The following is a 21162-nucleotide window of genomic DNA, read 5'->3' on the forward strand; positions in this document are numbered from 1 at the left end:
TGAAACAAGCTATATGAATGGTTGAATGTGAAGCTGATGATGTGCCCTGTAAACTTTCACTCAATCCAAAATAAAATCATTTAATTAAAAAAAAAAAGAAGCAGTCTTTCAAACAACAAATGATTTTAAATTAGGAAAGGTGTGTGTCAAGGTTGACTCCTTTCACCATACTTATTCAATCTGTGTGCTGAGCAAATACTCTGAGAAGCTGGATTATGTGAAGAAGAAGGTGACTTCAGAATTGGAGGAAGACTCACTAGCAAACTGCAATATGCAGATGATACAGCCTTGCTTGCTGGAAGCAAAGAGACTTGGAATACTTACGAATATCAAAGACCACAGCCTTTGGTATGGAATGCACCTCAGTGTAAAGAAAATTAAATTCCTTACTACTGAACCAAAAAACCATGAAATACAGAGAAAAGACTGAATTTGTAAAAGACTTCATTTTGCTTGTATCCACAATCAATACCCTTGAAAGCAGCAGTCAAGAAATCAAATGACATATTACTTCAGGCAAATTTTTTGCAAAAGATCTCTAAAAAGTGTTAAAAAAACAAAGATGTCAGTTTGAGGACTAAGGTAGGTATGACCCAAGCCATGATATTTTCATTCACCTCATATATATGTAAAAGTTGAATAGTGAATCAAGACTGTAAAAGAATCCTTGCATTTGATTCATGGTGTTAATAAAGAATATTGAAAGTTCCATGGCTTGCTGGAAAAACAAACAAATCTGTTTTGGAAGTACAGCCAGAATGCTCCTTAGAAGCTTGGATAGCAAGACTTTATCTCTCATATTTTGACTATGTTGTCAAGAGGGACCAGTTCCTGGTAAAGGATACCATGCTTGGGAAAGTGTAGGGTCAGCAAAAAAGGAAAGATTCCTAACATGATATATTAACACAGTGGCAGTAAAAATGGGCTCAAACATAACAACTGTGAGGATGGCACAGGATGAGACAGTGTTTTGCTGTGTAGTACAAAGGTAAGCTGGAAACTACTTAAGGGCACCTAACAACAGCAACTAGATTAAAAGGTGGATTGGTGGGTGATTAGCATCGATCAGAGTCAGAGAGAAGAACACAGAGTAAGAATGTTGGTGACACCTCAGGAAACAAGGTGCCTTTTAACAAAAACAATGTTTCCCTCAATATGATTATGTCACCAACAGACTCCTGGTGATTAGAGTACACTAATTCATACACACCTTCTTACTTGTGTTGTGCCCACATCTGCTAATCAGTTAGCCTGATCTATAGATGCACTGTGTTTTCCTTCACTCTATTCATATAGACTAGTGAAGCTAGCTAAATATCCAACAGTTCATTTTTTTCAATTTCTATCCTTCCCTTCAGGTATGCAACCACTAGTGGGGTGTTACCTTCACTGTAAATTTAACAACAAAAAACAATAATGGCAAAAAACAATAACAGAAATATAATTGTGGACATTTTCTTTAGTGGCATTATTGTTAGGTGCCATTGAGTCCATTCCAATTCCTAGCAACCCTTAATACAAAAGAACTAAACACTGCCCAGTCCTGCACCATCCTCACAATTGTTGCTACATTTGAACCCATCGCTTCTGTCACTATGCCAACCCATCTTGTTGGGGGTCTTCCTCCTTTTCATTTTGCCAAGCATGCTGTCCTTATGCAGGGTCTGGTCCCTCCTGATAACATGGCTGAAGCGTGAGAGACGAAGTCTCAGCATTCTGGCTTCTAGGAGCATTGTGGCTGTACTTGTTCCAATACAGATTTGTTTGTCCTTCTAGCAATCCATGGCACTTTTAATAACCTTCACCAATAATATAACTCAAATGCATCAATTCTTCTATGATTTTCCTTATTCATTGTCAAACTTTCACATGCATATGAGGCAATTGAAACTACCATGGCTTGGATTAGGCCTACCTAGTTCTCAAACTGATATCTTTGTTCTTGAACACTTGTAAACAAGTTTTGTGCAGCAGATTTGTCTAATGCAATATGTCATTTGATTTCTGCTGCTTCAACGAGAGGATACAAACAAAATGAAGTCTTCAACAATTTCAATCTTTGATCCATTTGTCATGATGTTATTTATTGATCCAGTTGTGAGGATTTTTGTTTACTTTGAGGTATAATTCTTACTAAAAGTTTGTAGTCTTTGATCTTCACCAGTAAGGATTTTATTTGAATAATTCTTTCAAAATAAAAACTTTCAAACAAAAGATTTTCTAGAGGAACAACGCCAATGAAGCATCTATGTAACTATTGTTATTGAGTGTCTTCGAGTCAGTTCCAACTCATAGTGACCCTGTGTTGGGTTTCCAAGGACTGGCTGGTGACCTTGAACTGCCAACCTTGCAAATCAAATTGACCAGTGCATTAACCCACAGCACAATACCAAAAGAGATTTATTTTAAGGTATTGGCTCTCACAGTTGTGGAGGCTGATGAATTCCAACTCCACAAGTCAGGCATCAGGTTGGAAAAGTCTCATGACTCACACAGTGTGGTGCTGTAGGATAAGCACAGGACTGCTAATTGTGAAGTTGAATCAGAAGACTCATGGGTAAATCAAATAAAGGGATATCTAGTAGTATAAGCACCAGACCACAAAGTCAGTTTGAACCACAAGGTCAGCAGTTAATACTCAATTACCACTTCTTGAAAACTCTATGCAGGGTCACTATGAGTTGGACCCAACTGGACAACACTTAACAACAACAACAAATATGGTTAAGCAAATGTATCATTGTCTTCCCCCAAGGTAGTCCTAAAGGAACTCTTTGGAACTAGGGAATCAATGCAGCACGTTATAAACATCGGCAACTAGCAGAGCAATTGCACCATTTCCAGAGTTAACAGAATGGCTGGCATGGCCTCTCTTTTTCACTTAATAGACGATGGAACTAAGGTCTTTAAAAAGAAAAAGAGAAGTAACTTTTTCCAAGACTACATAGATGGTGACAGAGCTGATTCCATGAAACAAAATGTATATTTTGCAAAATGCAAAAATGACATTTTAAAGTAATTTCTAATTTCTCTTGTTGTTAAGTTCCGTCGAGTTGGTTCCGACCCATAACAACCCTGTATAGGTTTCTGAGGAGCACTTTGCAGTCTGGTCCATTACCCACAGCGCCACACCAGGACTCCTCTAATTTATCTAAAACTGCTAAATTTATTTGACTTTATTTCAATCTTGCAGCCTAAATGAGACAGAATTTTTCTTTTCTAGTTTTACCCATAGGAAACTGAGGCTCAAAGAGTTAAAAGATTTGTCCAAAATGAACTGTTTTGTAATTGGCAAATTTGTAATCCGGCACAACTCTTCCAGAACCTTGCTCAATATTTCATCTACTGTGTGACCGTCTCATGATATATAAAAAAATCTCCCATAAGTATCAAATCACTAAAGCCAGAGAGGTTGCCACATGCTTTTCAACTGAGTTATGTGCAAAAGTGGACATTTTGTTCTATTGTACATAGCGTTGTTATGAGTCAGAATGGACTCAATAGCAACTAACAACAACATGTATTTAAAATAAAAATAGATTCAATTTAAATCAGCAAGTAAATATTGAAGAGGAGAATACTGAAAGTGCCATGGGCCACCAAAAGAAACAATAGATAAGTTTGGGAAGAAGTGCAGCCAGAGTGCTCCTTGGAGGCCAAGATGGCCAAACTTCATCTCTCATACTTTGGACATATTGTCAGGAGGGACTGGTCGCTGAAGAAGCATATCATGTTTGGTAAGGTGGAGGGCCAGAGAAAAAGAGGAAGACCCCCAATGAGATGGATTGGCCAAGCATCGATGGACTCAAGTGTGGCCACAGTAGTGATGTTGGCCCAAGATCGGGCAGTGTTTTGTTCTGCTGTGCATAAGGTCGTGATGAGTCAGTACCGACTCGATGGCACCTAACAACAACAACAATGGTTACAGGAAGGAGCCCTGGTGTCACAGTGGTTAAAGCTCCCAGCTATTAACTGAAAGTTTGGTGGTTCAAAGTCATTGGCAGGACAAAGACATGGCACTCTACTTTCATAGAGATCACAGCCTTCAAAACCTTATGGAGTAGTCCTACTCTGTTTTACAGGGTTTCTATGAGTTGAAATCAGGTTTTGGTTTTATGGTTAAATGATATTTAATAATACAAAGAAGTAGACGGACTAACTCCCAATTCTCAATTATGGCTAAGTTCAAAATAAACAGCTTCCTAATTTGTCCTCAAGCTTTTGTTTTACTTCTATGGAATTTATTCAACCTTGAGGGTCCAAAACAGCTTTATCAAGTGTCAAACCCCTACAGTTTTTCATTGCTTCTGGTTTCCATTTGCCATAAATAACAAGAAAAAGCAAAACGACTGAGTTAGAATTAATCTTATCTGTCATCATTGGTGATGGGAGAAGCCCAGTGTTCCTGCTGCTTCTTCAGTGCTGTATCTTACCTCCTTCTGCCATCTTTGTACTCACCTCACTTGATACGAAACCTTGATCACAGTTCCCTATAATCTTGGAGTTCAAGTCCAAGTAATACTTTTTCCCAGTCGTTGACATAAGCCACCTCAGTGTCTCCATCTTTTAAAATCTAACATCATTTTCCTGAGGGTGCAGCTCATTTTTCAGACTTAAACTTTTTCGTTTACACAGCTTGACAGAAACCACAAGAGAGAAAAGATTATGGCCACACCATATGTCTGTTTTTCCATGAGAGTGTGTATGTATGTGTGTGTGTTTTCACAATGAGAGGGGAGTATATTTTCTCTTTTCAAGGAGAAAGCTTCTCCCTCCCATTAAGTTTCTAGCTGCTGGATGCTTGCTGATTAATTTAAATCTACACACAACTGGTTTCCTTATTAATGATTCTGCCAGGTTTCCAGAACAAAGCAGGATTAACCTTCTATAAGTACTGACTGTTCTTTTTAAAGGGACCCGTCCTATATAATAAGAATATGGTGGTAGTGGTGTGCCTTGGAATTGGTTCTAACTCATAGTGACCCTGCGTAGGGTTTCTGAGGCTGTAAACCCATATGGGAGCAGAAAGCCTCATCTTTCTCCTGCAGAATGGTTGGTAGTTTCGAACTGATGACCATGAGGTTAGCAGTCTGACTCATAACCACTACGCTACCAGAGCTCCTTATAATAAGAATATAGAGGACAACTATCATAACAATAGCACTGTTTGTACATAGGGAAATCCTACGAGTAGTCTCCTAAAAACTTCAAAATATAGTTGCCCCTGAAAGCTAATGTAGCAAAATCTCCACAACATATTTATGGCCACCCATATATAGAAATAAATTAAGAGCTTACCTAAATGTATGGCAGTGAAATGGGAAACATCCCAAATCCCAGCTAGGGTGATTAGGGAGAATCTCAACAAGTTGAAATAGGATTGTAATTTACTTAAGTACACAGATCTAAGTAATTGCATTAAACAATGACAGAAGAAAGGTCATGTGTATGGCAAAAGATATATAAATATTGCTGTTATTGTTAGGTGCCATCGAGTCAGTACCAACTCATAGTGACTCTATGCGCAACAGAATGAAACACTGCCTGGTCCTGGACTAACCTCACTATTGTTGCCATACTTGAGCCCATCAATGCTGCCACTTGGCCAAACCATCTTGCTAGGAGTCTTCCTCTTTTCCTCTGTTCCTCCACCTTACCAAATACAATGTATCTCTCTAGTGACTGGTCCCACCTGACAATATGTTATATAAATATAACATTTAAGTATAATATATAACATATAAGTATAACAGAAACGAAAAGGTAAGTAACAAGAACAAACATTGATAGTATTCATCTAAGTACTGTCGTAGAGAGAGAGTAGTAAAGACATTTGATGAGACTCACTCTATCCAGAATGCATTCTCAAACTCACCCTGAATCTAATTCTAATCTCACTGTACCAGTTTTCCAGAGAGCTCACTTCATGCAAGATAATAGGCAGGTCAGGCTGAACCGAATGATCCTTCTGTTTGCTGCTGTGTGCAGGTGTCCATATGTGTGAACCTGATTCTGTTTTGTGTGATTTGGCTTTTGATCACTTTTACTGTGTTCCTTATTTATTTTAAATAGAAGGTTGCTGTAAAAATAAACACAATAAAACAAAACAATATTATTAAATTCTATCTCAATATTATTGCCTGTTCCATGCTCTTTCTTTAAAAAAATTTTTAAAAGGAAATTAGGAGATGTGTTTTTTGCACTGAAGTGATACTTTCTATTAAGTTATATGAAAGGTGAAAGCAAACTTGAAGCAGGAACAATGCTTCCCCTGTATAATAAATGTTATTTAATGCTGGCTCTTTGTCCTATTTAAACCAATTCCCTCCATTACTCAAAATTGTGGGGCCTGAAGATGGGGGGGGGGGGTGGTACCAAATCCTGGACTTCAGAGAATTCACTAAGGCAAATGGCACCCCATGGGATCTAACCAAGAGGTGAACAATCCTTCCCTGTGCAAGAGAGATTTGCTTTGTTATATGACACATCTTCTGTGACCCACCACAAAGGTTAAAAAAAAAAGAAAGAAACTCTTTCAATGGACTCATCTCCCAAACTGTGGAGAGAATAAAATGGGAACAATGTCTGGCTCATAGCAAGTGCTCAATAATTCTTATTTATTATCTCTCCCTAGGACCCCTCTGTTGCACCTTACACAGCATGGGAACTCAAAAAGACTTCTATTTAATTGATACTTCCTTTTCTGAGACTTCAAATAAATGACATCGAATGTTACACATTGCATCAAGGAAAGTGTCCTGGCTTTTCTAAAGTTATCTGAGGCCATCAGTAAAGTCACAAATCTACAAGACTTCACAGAGACACAATCCAATGTGACCATCTCTAGGTTTTATACAAGGAGAGTTAGTTCCCTCAGGAAGATGAAAACCAGAGTGCTTCCTGCTCCAAGGAGCTAAAGATAAAAAGAACTAGACAAACCAACAACCAGTGAATACTGTTTCGATCTCCATAGAATGAGTTGCATTGTATTTGATTATGATGAGTATTGCAAAGGGCTTGTGGATATTTTTTTAAATGTTGTAAATTTGCTACATGGATAGTAAATAAGTGTTTGTAGTGTGTGTGTGTGTGTGTGTGTGTGACTTAATGTGATAAGGAAACTTCCCAAGTATCAGAAAAAAAAAAAAAAAAAAGAGAGAGAACAAAAATAAGAAAAGACAAAGCCAGGAAATGTAGAACTTGTTTTTGAGAACTGGAAATGGTAAGAGATTCAATATTTTCCTTTGGTTGCTAGGTGTTTTCTCTACTTCCATTCTGGAACTGAATATATCTACCAAAGAAACTGCAGGCTATAAAATGCTACATGGATACTAGGTCTGGGGGTTGTCCAGCTCTTTGTGTTACAACTAATATACTGTGCTGTCCCCAGAGCAGTGATTTCCTCTGGATCCAGGATTTAGCCATGTGTCACCATGGCCAGCCTGAGGTTCAATTCCAGGAATTTGGTTTGGCCTAATTCCCAATCCATGAACAAGACTCTAATAACTACAGTCTGTCAGTAAGACAGTCTCAGTGAAAGACCATCATGCTCATGCTGTCTTCCAGCACAGCAAAGCTGTTCAGGAAGAGTACTGTGGACAGTGTAAGAAAGCTAAAAATATAATGAGATATGAAAAAATGGAGGGGAAAACACAAAGGTCAGAAGTACAAAACATTTTAAATCCTAATTTTCACAAAGTACATATTGACATGCACGCACACACATACACACACAGAACCTGGAAAGAAGGAATTCATGATTCTAGCAGGTACACTTCAATGTCCAACTTCCCATGACCTTTTATCATATCAATAGTATAAAAATGAGCACCAAATGAAAGACGCTGCTCAGGATTTGTTTGAACAAAGCAGTTAACCCTCTCTTAAAGTACCTTTCCCAATAAGAAACTTGTTTAATTTTCTAGGAATGTCTGCCTTTTAGAAACACAGCTTGACTCTTAATACCTCTCTATCTTGGCCATTTTAAGAAAATAAAATTTCTAATGTGTTTCCACCAAAGGACAGTAAATATACATATATATATATATATATATATATATATATATATTTTTTTTTTAATAAGAAAGCAATAACCTGTTTACACAATTTCTTCTTAAATTGTATATACACACATTTTATTTTCCCAATAATCTACATTATAGACTCAAACATTTTCATTGCTGAAAATTTTGATTAGATTACCTCTTCTGGTCTGTTCTCTAATGTTCCCTGACACTAAAAGCATGACCTGTAAATATATTCCAGAATGAAAGAAGGAAACTGCTTTTGTAAAATGAAGAATCCTTTCTTCCTTAAGAAGTGCGTCTTCTGTCAATTAGCAGAGGGCCTACCTGGGGCTGAAATCACATTCCTGCTGGTCAAGGGGCTTGGTGGGTTCCAGTGACTGTATTTCATTGTTGTAAAGACAGTCCCTGGTAACAGGCCACAGGAGCACTCTAAGGGGAGCTGTGAATTCTAAGCAGGAATCCTGCAAGAAATGGAAGGACAGGGATGCCATCCAGTGGTCAGCCAGAGCTTTGCTGCCAGTATGGTCCTCAGGTACCACTGAACTATTGCCACCCAAAGCACTAGAACACAGTCTACAGGCTCAGAATTTGCATAGTAATTAGAACCAAAATAAAGTATTGCTCCAATCTGAGTAACTCTCAAGCTCACAACCTACTTTTCTAAATTTCAACATTAGAATAAATGGTGTGGAGTTGGTCCAGGGAACTAGGAGCTAACACAAACAGCCACCTGGTTCAGTGACTCTTAACAGCAGCTGCTTCTAAGAATCCTTTTGGCAGCTTCATAAAAACACTGGTTCCTGAAACCACCAAGACCTTCTGAGTTAAAGTCTCCCAGGACAAGGCTTAAGAAGTGAAATTTCTAAAAATATTTCTGGATAATTCCCATAATAATCTGAGGACTGGTTTGTGGGGCCCTACTGATTTTTTTTTTTTTTTTACCTTTTGGCAGAAGTCCCTGTATAGCACAAGCAGTTCAGCACTCAGCTACTAGCTGAAGTCTGGCAGTTTGAATCTATCTACCAACAGGTGTCTTGGAGGAAAAGTCTGGCAATCTATTAAAAAAGCAGTCATTAAAAATCTTACAAAGCATAGTCCTACTCTGACACACATGAAGTTGCCATGAGTCAGAACTGATGACAGAAATTTTATAGTCAAGAGTTTCACTTTGATTTTCTATCTTTAGGCAGGGTTCTGTTCCAACTAACCAAACTCCAGAAGTTTTCTCTGACTATAAAAAACTTTTGATATTCTAGACATTAATTTAATTGTCTAAAATCCCAAGCCATCAGAGTAGTAGAGTCTCCCAACTCTACTACTTACTAGCCATACAACCAGATCTTCAAGCATCCCAGTTTCATATCTATAGATGGGGACTATAACAATTCTTACTTGTAGATGTATTAGGGAAAGTAAAGCTCTATAGCATGCCTATCATATATAAGGACCAAAATCCTTGTTATTGCTGTTATCATTTATGATTACACTGTACTGGCTAATCTTTCAGCTTTCTTATTTTGTTGGCTTTCTCTCTAGGGATATAGTGATTATTCTGGGTTTAGGACTTGATAAGCAATCCCTGGGTGATTAATGGTTAAGCACTGAACTACTTCTTAACTAAAAGTTTGGTGGATCAAATCTGCCTGTTGTTGTTAAGTGCCATTGAGTCACTTCCAGCTCATAGTGACCTTGTATAGGGTTTCTGAGAGTCAGTTTGTGGATTTGAACCACAGACCTTGCAGTTGGAAATCCAAAGCTTATCCTACAGTGCCACACTAATCCATCTACAGGTACCTTAAAGACGGTCCTAGTCATCTACTTCCAAAAGGTCACAGCCTTTAAAACTCTAATGAGCAGTTCTACCCACACATTGAGTTGCCATGAGTTGTAATGAACCACACTACACAACAACAGCAATAATCAGTATGTAACTAGCTATCTTACCTATTGTCCTATGCTCTCCTAGGCTCCTAGAATTCTCGTTGTTGCTGATATATTTTACCTACAGGCTTAGCTCATCTATTCTTTGAGCTAATACCGATTACAGGAGGAGCTTCAACATCCCAGCAGGTACATAAATGGAATGAATAGAAACATTAAGGACTTAGTGTTGAACCAGTATGCTTAGTCAGTCTCTGACTCTAACTGCTACATGAGGCCCTGTTCATAGGCCCAGAATCCAGGTGTTTATTAGCATAGCTGAACAACACCTGTAAGCTTACACCTAGGAAGCAGGATTCTATGCCCGACGTTTCTTGGTCTTGGCATATGCGTTGTTCTGAACAGATGAATCCTCTCAATCATCAAGGTAGCTCACCTGACCTGAATTATCACTGACCTGAAGCATCCTTCAAATGCACAAGTTCCGGTAGGACCAAGTCTGTATTTGTCAAGTCGCTCAGAAACTGTGCACACAACTATTGGCTGTCCCTGCTTTAAAGACCAGGCCTAGAATTAACTCCGTTTTCTCAGTTGTTTGTTCTATCCTGGCCTAATTTTTCTTACTGCCTATCAGCAGACTGTAAGAATAAAAACAGCCACACAAATCTATGCAAGCTCACAGGCCTATAAAAGAGACTCAAAGATACTTGAGTCTGGATGAGAGCAAGTGCATATTGTATAGATAATCCTGTGACTATAGTCATAAACTATTCAAATTCACTTGCATCAAAATTCCTAGTAGCCAATCAACAAATTACTATACACATGTATTCTATTCTATTCAAGTTACTTAGTTGGGTTACATAGGGATACTTGTTGTTGTTATGTGCCATGGAGTTGGTTCCAACTCATAGCGACCCTGCACAGGGTTTCTGAGGCTGTAAATCTTTACAGGAGCAGAACGCCTCGTCTTTCTCCCATGGAACCGCTGGTAGTTTTGAACTGCTGACCTTGCGGTTCACAGCCCGATTCATAACCACTATACTACCAGAGCTCCTTATAGGGATACTAAGAAGGTTAAAAAAAAAAAATTCTTGCTCTTAAGGAAATATACTTTGGGATAAAAGTACAGAATTTCAAGTGTTAATATGAACACAGCGTGATATATGTTAACAAGCCATCAATAACTTATAGTGTGAGCTGTGCTGTAAGCTGAATTTGAAAAACTTTGCCATGGCTTGCAGTGACTATAGAAAGCTATGTAGCAGAAATGGCCTTTGTACTGAGCAATGTATAATGAGAAGAAATTATTTAAATTAAGTAGTCATGGAAGATTATACATGGAAGATGTTGGAGCTGGATTGTGGATAGAATTGAATATGGAGTTGAGACCAGAGTTCATCCTCTAGCCAAGAGGGTCCCCATGTGACTTTTGAGGAGGGAGTGATATGGTAATGAATATCATGTAGGAAAATTACTGTAGCAACATTTACTAGGAGGCTGATAGGATACCCTAGACGAGAAGATGGAGTCCTGGTGTGGTGCTGTGGGCTAAAGCACTGGACCACAAGGTCAGCAGTTCAAACTCACCAGTCACTCCTCAGAAATGCTACACAGGGTGCTATAGGTCAGAAACGACTTGAAAGCACTTAACAACAACAGAGGAGAAGATGGCCTAGCATTTCCTAGCATGTATCTTTTTCCCAATGTTCTTTGGGATATAAAGAGGAGGAAAGTGGTTCGGTGGTAGAATTTCCACCTTCTATGCAGAGAACGAGTCCTGGTGTGGTGCTGCAGGTTCACATGCTAGACTGCAAAGTCGGTTTTCACAACAAGGTCGGCGTTTCAAGCTCACCAGTTGGACTTCATAAGGTCACTATGAGTCAAAACACTTGACGACACTTAAGAACACTATGCAGAGGACCTGGGTTTGATTGTCAAGCAATGTACTTACTGTCTGTCAATGGAAGTATATGTGTTGCGATGATGCGAAACAGGTGTCAATGAGCATTCAGATTAAGACAACCTAGTAAGAAAGGCCTGAGAACCTACTCCTGAAAATCAGCCAGTGAAAATGCTGTGAATCACAGCAACCTGATCCCATTGTGCATGGGATTACTATGAGTCAGAGGCCAACCCGAGGGAAGCTGTCAAGAACAAATGAATGGAAGGTCTTTGGAAAAAAAGGCTACATCCATTGATTTGATTGGACTCATTTTGTTGTTGTTGTTAAGTGCTGGCTGAGTGGATTCTGACTCATAGCGATCCTGTATAGAGTTTCTGAGGAGTGGTTGGTGGGTTTAAACCACTGACCTTGTGATTCAAAATGATCTTGTGGTCCAAATTAACCTTGTTCCAGTGCATAATCCTACAGCACCACACCAGATTTGACTGAGAGTGGCCCTTTAAGACAGGAGGCCTGCCCATAGGATTTTCAAGTCGGCCACATCTTTCTCCAACAAAGTGGCTGGCAGGTCCAAACCGATGATCTTTTATGTAGAGGTCAACCACTGTTGACCTTAAATTTAAACAAAGCAAATTAAAAGTAAACAAAGCAAAACAGGTATTATTTTTTGCATATTTTTGTACATTTATCAATATTTATGAGTCAGCTTTGCATTGCAAGCCTCCAATGGATATAAAAAATGAAACATTTTCCAACATATTTAGTTTACAATTAAACCACTTTCCCATGGAGTTATAGACCAGAGTTCATCCTACAACCAAGAGGGTCCCCATGTGACTTCTGAGGAGGGAATAACATGGTAACAAATATCATGTAGGACAATTAATGCAGCAACGTTTACTAGGAGGCTTATAGGATACCCTGGAGGAGAAGATGGTGTCCTGGTGTGGTGCTGTGGGATAAAGCACTGGACCACAAGGTCAGCTGTTCAAACTCACCAGTCACTGTAGATGGACTAGCATTCAGAAGAACAAACTTTAGATGACTGACATAAGATAAGGAAGGTCTGAACTAAAGAACAAAGTCAGGGACAAATGTAATTAAAAAAAAAAAATCACTGATCTCTACTCTGATTAGCTGTGGATATTAAGAGAGAAGACAGAATGGAGAGAGAAAACAATATCCTTCCATTTGCTCATCCTAAGTGTGTTATGGTCATCCTTGACTCTCTCCACTAAAACCACACATCCAATTCATCAGCAGCACCTGTTGAATCGACCTTCAAATATATATTTAGACTCTGACCTTCCTGGTAACATTTCTGAAGAAAATCAGTATCAGTTTCCTAATAGTTCCCTTCTTCCCACCCATGTACCTCAATGCTCAATGGTCTATTCTTAACAAAACAGGCAGTGATCATTTTAAAAATTAGTCACATCATGCCACCCTTCTACTCAAAACTCAGGAATGACTCCCATCATACCCCAAATAAACATGAAAGTATTTACAATGATCTCTAGATCCTATAAGTTCTCTCTTATTCACTCATTATCACCACTGTGACCTCACCTCCTAATACTTCCTTACTCTCCTCCAGGCACACTGGCCTTCCTTCTGCTTCGTAAACACTCCAGATATACTCTTGACTTAAGGATCTTGACTTACTTGTCCCATTCACCTGAAATTTTCTTCCCCCAGACACCCCTGTGGCAGTTTCCTAATGTCCTTCAGGTCATTGTTCAAATGCCACTTTTTCAGGGGGATTTCTATGACAACCCTTTTTGAAAGTATATTGATCTCTTTCTTAATGCCATTCTCTAGTCTTTGACCTAGCTCTTCTTTTTATATCTCTAGTTGTTTTCATCTTTTGACATCCATTTTTCTTTTTACTTGTTATTATTTACTGTCTGATCCTTGCCACTAGAAATATGCATATATTCTAATAGGAAAAGTTTGTTTTGCTTTTTTTTCCCCCTCTTTTGTTTTATTCCTGTTGACTAGTATATGGAAAGTATGATACATGTTGAACTAACAAATTCCAATAGTAATCCTTCAGTAACTTTGAGAAGGCATTGTCTTCATTATATAGATGATTAAGTTGAGTCAGATACTTGTGGTTTGTTCAAGAATGAAAATTAATAGTTAATTATTTTATCACTTTCTGGTTTCATATTAGAATATGTGCCTTAACTTTTCAAATTTTAAAATAGTATCATAGGGTTGTAACAATTGAAACATAGCTTTAAAAATTAACACATCAGCCTTCCATTTTTTGAAGAAAAAAAAAAAAACATTCTTTTTCAAATAACTACTGTTGTTGTAAAAGTGCTGTTGACTTGGTTGTGACTCATATTAGCCCTATATACGGTTTCTAAGGAGCATATGGTGAGTTTAAATTGTCAATCCTATCGTTTAAACTGACCTTGTAGTCCAACGTTTACCCTACATCGCCAACCAGGGTTGTTTATTATAAAATTTTGATTCTGGTCCCCCCCCATCCAAAAAAAAAAAAAAAAAGCTAAAGAGGAAAGAGAAAAACACTGTAAACTGATGATATATGGAGGGGATAATAATCAATGTAATGAAACAAGCTATATGAATGGTTGAATGTGAAGCTGATGATGTGCCCTGTAAACTTTCACTCAATGCAAAATAAAAACATTTAATTAAAAAAAAATTTTTGATTCTGTAGGATAAGCACTGGACTGTGAACCACAAGGTCAGTATTTTGAGCTTATCGGCTGCTCTTCAGGAGAAAGATGAGACTTTTAGCTCCTGAAAAGATTTACAGCCTCAGAAACCCTATACAGGGTCACTATGAGTCAGAACTGACTCCATAGCACTTAACAACCACAACAGCAACAAACATGCCAAGTAAAGAAGTAAGGATGCATACACAAAGGGATATAAACACATCTTAGTGAAAGTTCATGGACTCCTGGTGTGGCACTGTGGGGTCAGCACTGGACTATGAACCACAGGGTCAGCAGTTCAAATTTACCAGCTCCTCCTTGGAAACCATAAACAGGGTTGCTATGAGTCAGAACCAACTCAGTGGCTCTTAGCAATAACAAGTGAAAGTTCAAACTACAGAGAACCATTACCAGAGAGTGTTATCTATAGGACCCCTGCTCACATTACAGGACATTTCACTGTTAGCTGCAACATCAGCAGTTCAAGCCCACCAACCACTCCATGGGAGAAAGATGGGGCTATCTGCTCCAATAAAGATTTACAGTCCCAGAAATCTTATGTAAGGATTATTTGAGTTGAAGTAAACTCAGTGGCAGTGAATTTAGGTTTGAGGGTTCCTATCTTAGGTAAGGAGCAACACTCATTCAAGCAAGACCCAAGACAGCAAAAGTTTAAATATGCTATGTAATGATGACAGCAACAACTCTCACATCAGGGAAAAAAAAAAAAAAACACCCAACAATCTCAGAATCATGTACTAGTGAAAAGTGATCAGATAAGAACTAAGCAGCTCAGCATTGCAACCCATCCATCAGGACACGAGATGTGAGAAAGGACTGGGAGAGAAGAGAACTGAGGTCCTTTCCATTAGAGGACACAATGATCTCGTCTCCAAACTAGGATTTGGAGCCCCTTGGGGGTTATCTGTAGATAGACTGTACATCAAGGGCTCTGCAGGGTGACTGGAGCTCCTTTTTGGTTTGTCCTAAGTACCCCGCTCCCTGTCTTGGCACCCAGAATTACAGGCACTGATTTTCTTAAGAAGATAACTGTGAGGTGGGTAAGTAGAGACAAACTATCTAGATGACTACAGATGTAGGAAGTCCTGGTGTGGTGCCGTAGGATAAGCACTGGACTGCAGGATCAGTTTGAATTGCAAGGTCGGCAGTTCAAACTTATCAACTGCTCCTTAGAAACCCTAAACAGGGTCACTGTGAGCTGGAACTGACTCGAGGGCACTTAACAATAACAACAACAAAGATGTAGGGAGACTGCTGATAGATTTTCTAGGGCCATGATTCTCAAGCTTTAGCACCCATCAGAATCATCTGGAAGGGTTTTTAAAGCACTGATTACTTAGCTGCACCACTGAGTTTCTGATTCAGGACATCTGAAATAGAACCTAAAAATGGCACTTCTAGTTAGTTCCCATATGATAGTCTTGCTGCTGGTCTTAGAATTACATTTTAAAGATCGCTATTCTAATTGTAAGGAGCTCTGCTAGCGTAGTGGTTACAAATCGGGCTGCGAACCTCAGGGACAGCAATTCAAATCTACCAGCTGTTCCGCGGGAGAAAGATGAGGCTTTCTGCTCCCATAAAGATTTACAGCCTCAGAAACCCTGTACAGGGTCACTATGAGTTGGAACTGACTCCACAGCACACAACAACAACATTCTAATTATGGAGGTTCAAGCTTACCAGCCACTCCTGAGAGACCCTATAGAGGGTTGCTATGGGTCAGAACTGATTCAACAGCAACTTTTCTAATCATACCAGCTACCTAAGTAGGAATCCATCTCACAAAGCTGTAACAATAAATCCACAATTCCCTAGAATGAAAAATTAGAAAGTTGAACAGTTAGAGAATGAAAGATCTCCTGTCTTTTTCATACTGTAGGTCACAACCTATTTGTGGGTTGCAAAATCAGTTTACTACAGACTGACTGGAGAACAGAAAAACAGAAGACTCAAATTACTTAAAAAATCATTAGAACTAATATATGTGCACATCAAGGTTGTATGATGCATGATTAACAAACAAAAGTCAATTCTATTTCTATACCCTAGCAATGAGCAATCTGAAAGTTAAGTTAAGGAGAAAAACATTTATATTGACCTCAAAATTCTTAGGTATAAAATTAACAAAGTCAGAGAAAACATTGCTACGAAATGCTTTTTACGTCAAATAATTTTTTTAAACTCCTGTGCTCATGAATTACAAGATGTACTGTTGTTAAGATGGCAAATTGATCTACATACTCAATGCAATTCTTTTAAGAATATCTTAGCTGAATTTTTTGTAGTCATGGAAAATCTGATCTTAAAATTCATATGGAAATGCAAAGGATCCAGACTACAGAAAGCAATCTTGGAAGAAAACATGATTGGAGAACTCATACTTTAATATTTCAAAACGTACAATGAAGTTACCATAACCAAAGCAATATGAAACAGGTATCAGGATAGCAATATATTGACTATTTAAAAACGATGGCTGTGTAGGTCATAACAAATTTGAGATAACGTTATGAAGAATGGGTATTCCAGAACACTTGTGCTTCTACATAGAAAAAGAGGCAGTCGTTAGAACATACCAAAGGGATACTGAATGATTTAATTTCTGAAAAGTTGTGTACCAGAGTTGTATCCTTCACCATACTTATTCAATTTGTATGTTGTTTATTGTTAAGTACTCACAGCAACACTGTATAGGTTTCCAAGGAGTGGTTAGTGAGTTTGAACCACTGATCTTGTGATTCAAATCAAGCTTGCAGTCCAGTGCTTATCTTACAGAGCCACAAATAATCTAAGAACCAGGACAATATAAAGAAGAATGTGGTGTCAGTATTCATGGAAGATTTCATTAAAAGCCTGTGATGTACAGAGGACACAACTGTGCTGCTGGAAGCAAAGAGAACTCTCTGATAAAGGTCAAAGATCACAACTTTCAGTATGGATTACACCTCAATGTAAAGAATACAAGAATTCTCATAACTGAAGTGATAAATACCATAATGATATATGGAAAAAAGATTGGAGTTGTCAAAGACTTCATTTTGCTTGGATCTGCTACCAACACTCAAGGAAGCAGCAGTCAAGAAATTAAACAATGTATTGCACTATGCAAATCTGCTGCAGAAGACTTCTTTAAAGTGCTGAAGAGAAAATATATTAGTCTGAGCACTAGAGTGTGCCTGACCCATGACATGGTATTTTTAATTGCCTCATATGCATGTGAAATTTGAACAATGCATAAGAACGACAGAAGAAGCCAGGATGGTGAGACTTTGTCTCTCATACTTTGGACATGTTATCAGAAAGGCCCAATTCCTATAGCAGAATATCAAGCTTGGTCATCAAAAAAGGGGAAGAACCCAAGTAAATGTGTTAACACAATGGCAACAGCAATGGGCTTAAGCTTAATAATTGTGAGGATGGCACAGGACCATGCAGTGTTTTATTCTGTTGTGCACAGAGCTACTATGAGCCAAAAACCAACTCAATGACATCTAAAATAACAACAACATGGATCAGTGGCATTGTTGTTCTTAATTGCCATCCAGTTCATTCCAACTCACAGCATGTGTATAAGGATACAAGCATTGACTTACAATTTAAAATGCATTTCATATATGATCATAGTCAAAATCAGAACCAAGGACAAGACAAAAATGGTAGCTATCACTAGAATTTCTCCTCATTGAGTCTTTTGATGTTGTTGCTGTTGTTAAGTGACATCGAGTTGGTTCTGACACATAGCGACTCTGTATAAGGTTTACAAGGTGAATTTGAACCACTGACCTTGCATACTGAAATTCTTAATGTGTCTCCCTATATGTGCATAGAGCACATTTCAGATATATATTTTTTGAGGTGAGAACCACAGAATTAGAACATCATCAGAGTTATGGTAATGTAATGACAGAATATAGCATGATAGAAACATGAAGATAAAAACTTCCTAAAATTTTAGAGAATGTACCTCATTATAATGCGACAAAGAAAGAAAAATTTGTAACTGAAAATGAAGGCTGTCTTTAGTGACCTGAAGATTTGCTTGAAGAGGGAAAAAAAACAAATAGTTTCTTTTCATCTGTAGGTGGCTGTAGAATAAATCTTCACATTAGAGAAACCCTAAGCAACCCATCCCCACCTGGAATCTTCCAAACAACTCCATTCATCTTATGTGAATTTATGTTTGTGAGTCCACTGGAAAAGTACAGGTGAAGTCTTACCTTTGCCGAGGAAGAGAAAAAGAAATTGCTCCAAGTATGTTCACCATTTGCATCTCAGTCATGAAGCAAGAGAAAGAAATGTCCTTGCAGATAAATAAAACTGATTTGACTCTTAATTCTGCACTCAGTAATTCCCCATCCCTATGTGGCACTGTGGGCTAATGTGTCACACTGCAAAGTCGTCTGAACTTCAAGGTCAGTGATTCAAGCTCACCAGCAGCTCTTTGGAAACAGGATCACTATGGGTTGGAATCGACTCGATGGCACTTAACAACAACAACAACATGGAAATGATAGTATCTGTAGATTGTTATGATTAAATTTAAAGTATAATCCTTCTTCTTGTCCCTTAGAGTACCTTACAAAGTGGACAGTATTAGAATTATTAAAATGAAATTAATCAGATGCATTTATCACTTGGGGATTTAAGTAACATCTTATTAACAACATTGCCTTGGGACACTGCTGAGAGTATTAAGAGCAACTCCCTCTGCCATTTTGGATTTCTTTTTCATTTCCAAGCAGGGAGAGGAATAAAGAAAAAGGCATGAAAGCATAAGAGAGTAGCAATAAAACTAACAGCAAAAACAAGCATATCTATATTCTGGGTAAATTCTTCCTTCTGAGGGTTTTTCCTAGCTCCACCTGAAAGCCTGAAATCTACAGGGAAGTCAATGGTACAAGCTATAGAGGTATCTACAGCTACTGGTTGCACATACATGCTTAACACTCTGAACAAAACTGATAGCAGGAAATGTAACCCAGTGTTTGAAATTGACTCCTGGTGTGGCACTGTATGATAAGCACTGGACTACAAACCACAAGGTTGGTGATTCAAACCCACCAGCTGCTCCTCAGAAATCCTACACAGGGTTGTTATGAGTTGGAACTGACTCAATGGCGCTAACAACAACATATTTCAAAAATGCCTCAATGACTGTTGTCTTGCTTCTTGCTTTTCTTTTACCCACTCCCATGAATTTGATTCCTATAATTTCCTCTGAGTATATTGATCAGTAAACAATACAATCCATCCATTAATTTATTCAGTGAACTGAAAGGTCAACAGCTCTGTTCAGAGCGCTGTAAAATCCTTAATTTCTGCCTTCTCTACACAATAAATAGCAAGGGCGATAGAATTTTCATTTTGATTTAGGCTCTTATTTCAGTATTCCTGACCTTTTATACTCTGAAAAGAAAAACATTATTTGATTAGAAAAAAAATTATTTTCCTTTGGGAAAAAAGTAGGGAATAAACTCTAGTCACACAATTCCACTCTTCTGATTAACTGAAGAGGACAAAAATACATAAACTTCTTTTTATTTTTCATTTTCTAATTAACAGGCATAGAGCTGGTCTCAGGAAACTGCAAAAGCAGTCAGTAAAAGGGAAAAGGTCCAACATCACCATGCAATGATGGTAATTAAAAATAGGAGGGAGAAAGGCCCATTATAAATTATACTACACTTGAGGCTATAAAAAAAATCCTCTTTTTAATTAACTGGAAGAATGAGGCAAACAAACTCTGAGCTTTTACAATTGGTTGCTGAAGTTTAGAAACAAATGACACTTTTTTATTTTTATGTGTTGGTAAGCTGTCTCCCACTAAGCACCATGTCATGGGGTGTGGGCCATTCTGAACAAAGTCCATAAAGATAGCTATTAAAGATTTGAGAAGAGACACTGCTTCTCTGTAGCTGGTGGATTTTACAGAATCAAGATAAATCTACTATGATAGCTAGATTTTCTCCAAAGAGTAGAGAATTCAGTCCAAATTTATGTTGTTGTTGTTGTTAAGTGCTGTCGAGTCGGTTCCGACCCATAGCGACCCTGCACAGGGTCTCTGAGGCTGTAAATCCTTATGGGAGCAGAAAGCCTCATCTTTCTCCTGCGGAGCAGCTGGTAGTTTTGAACTGCTGACCTTGTGGTTCGCAGCCCGATTCATAACCACTACGCTACCAGAGCTCCTTAGTGGCAACAAAAAAAACCAATATGGTAGATATTAAAATCAAACGTGCTCTTGCTTTCTCTATGGTAGAAAAGTCATTTATTTTTAGAAGTAGTCCTATAGTCAGGAACTTGAGATTTGGAGCCAATTGCTAACTTCTTTTGTGGTTTTTGTGGTATGATTTGCAAATGTTCTTTCTATCACATTACCTCTATTATAGTGAAATTATTATGAATGTCTGTTTTCCCATAGTCACAGCATGATAATGGTGATCCACTGTATTTACATTCAAATCTATAGTTCACTATGGGCCTGAAGACTGGAGAACATGATGGTAAGAAACACTCTGTTTAATGCACTATTGAATAGGGTGATTCAAGACGCTAGAGGTAAAACGGAATTCTTAGGAACACAGACTGTCAACAAATTAAATGTATCAAAGGAGAATTAAAAATAGTTTTGTACTTC

At 38.2% G+C, this 21162-nt stretch overlaps 1 pseudogene; it reads right to left on the reverse strand.

Moving 5' to 3' along the window:
• The window catches only part of LOC102834749, a 78490-nt pseudogene extending 59024 nt beyond the window's left edge, over positions 1 to 19466 (reverse strand).
• Positions 19467 to 21162: the final 1696 nt, after the last annotated feature.

Source organism: Chrysochloris asiatica, unplaced genomic scaffold (assembly GCF_000296735.1).
Source record: "Chrysochloris asiatica unplaced genomic scaffold, ChrAsi1.0 scaffold00017, whole genome shotgun sequence".
Classification (NCBI taxonomy): domain Eukaryota; kingdom Metazoa; phylum Chordata; class Mammalia; order Afrosoricida; family Chrysochloridae; genus Chrysochloris; species Chrysochloris asiatica.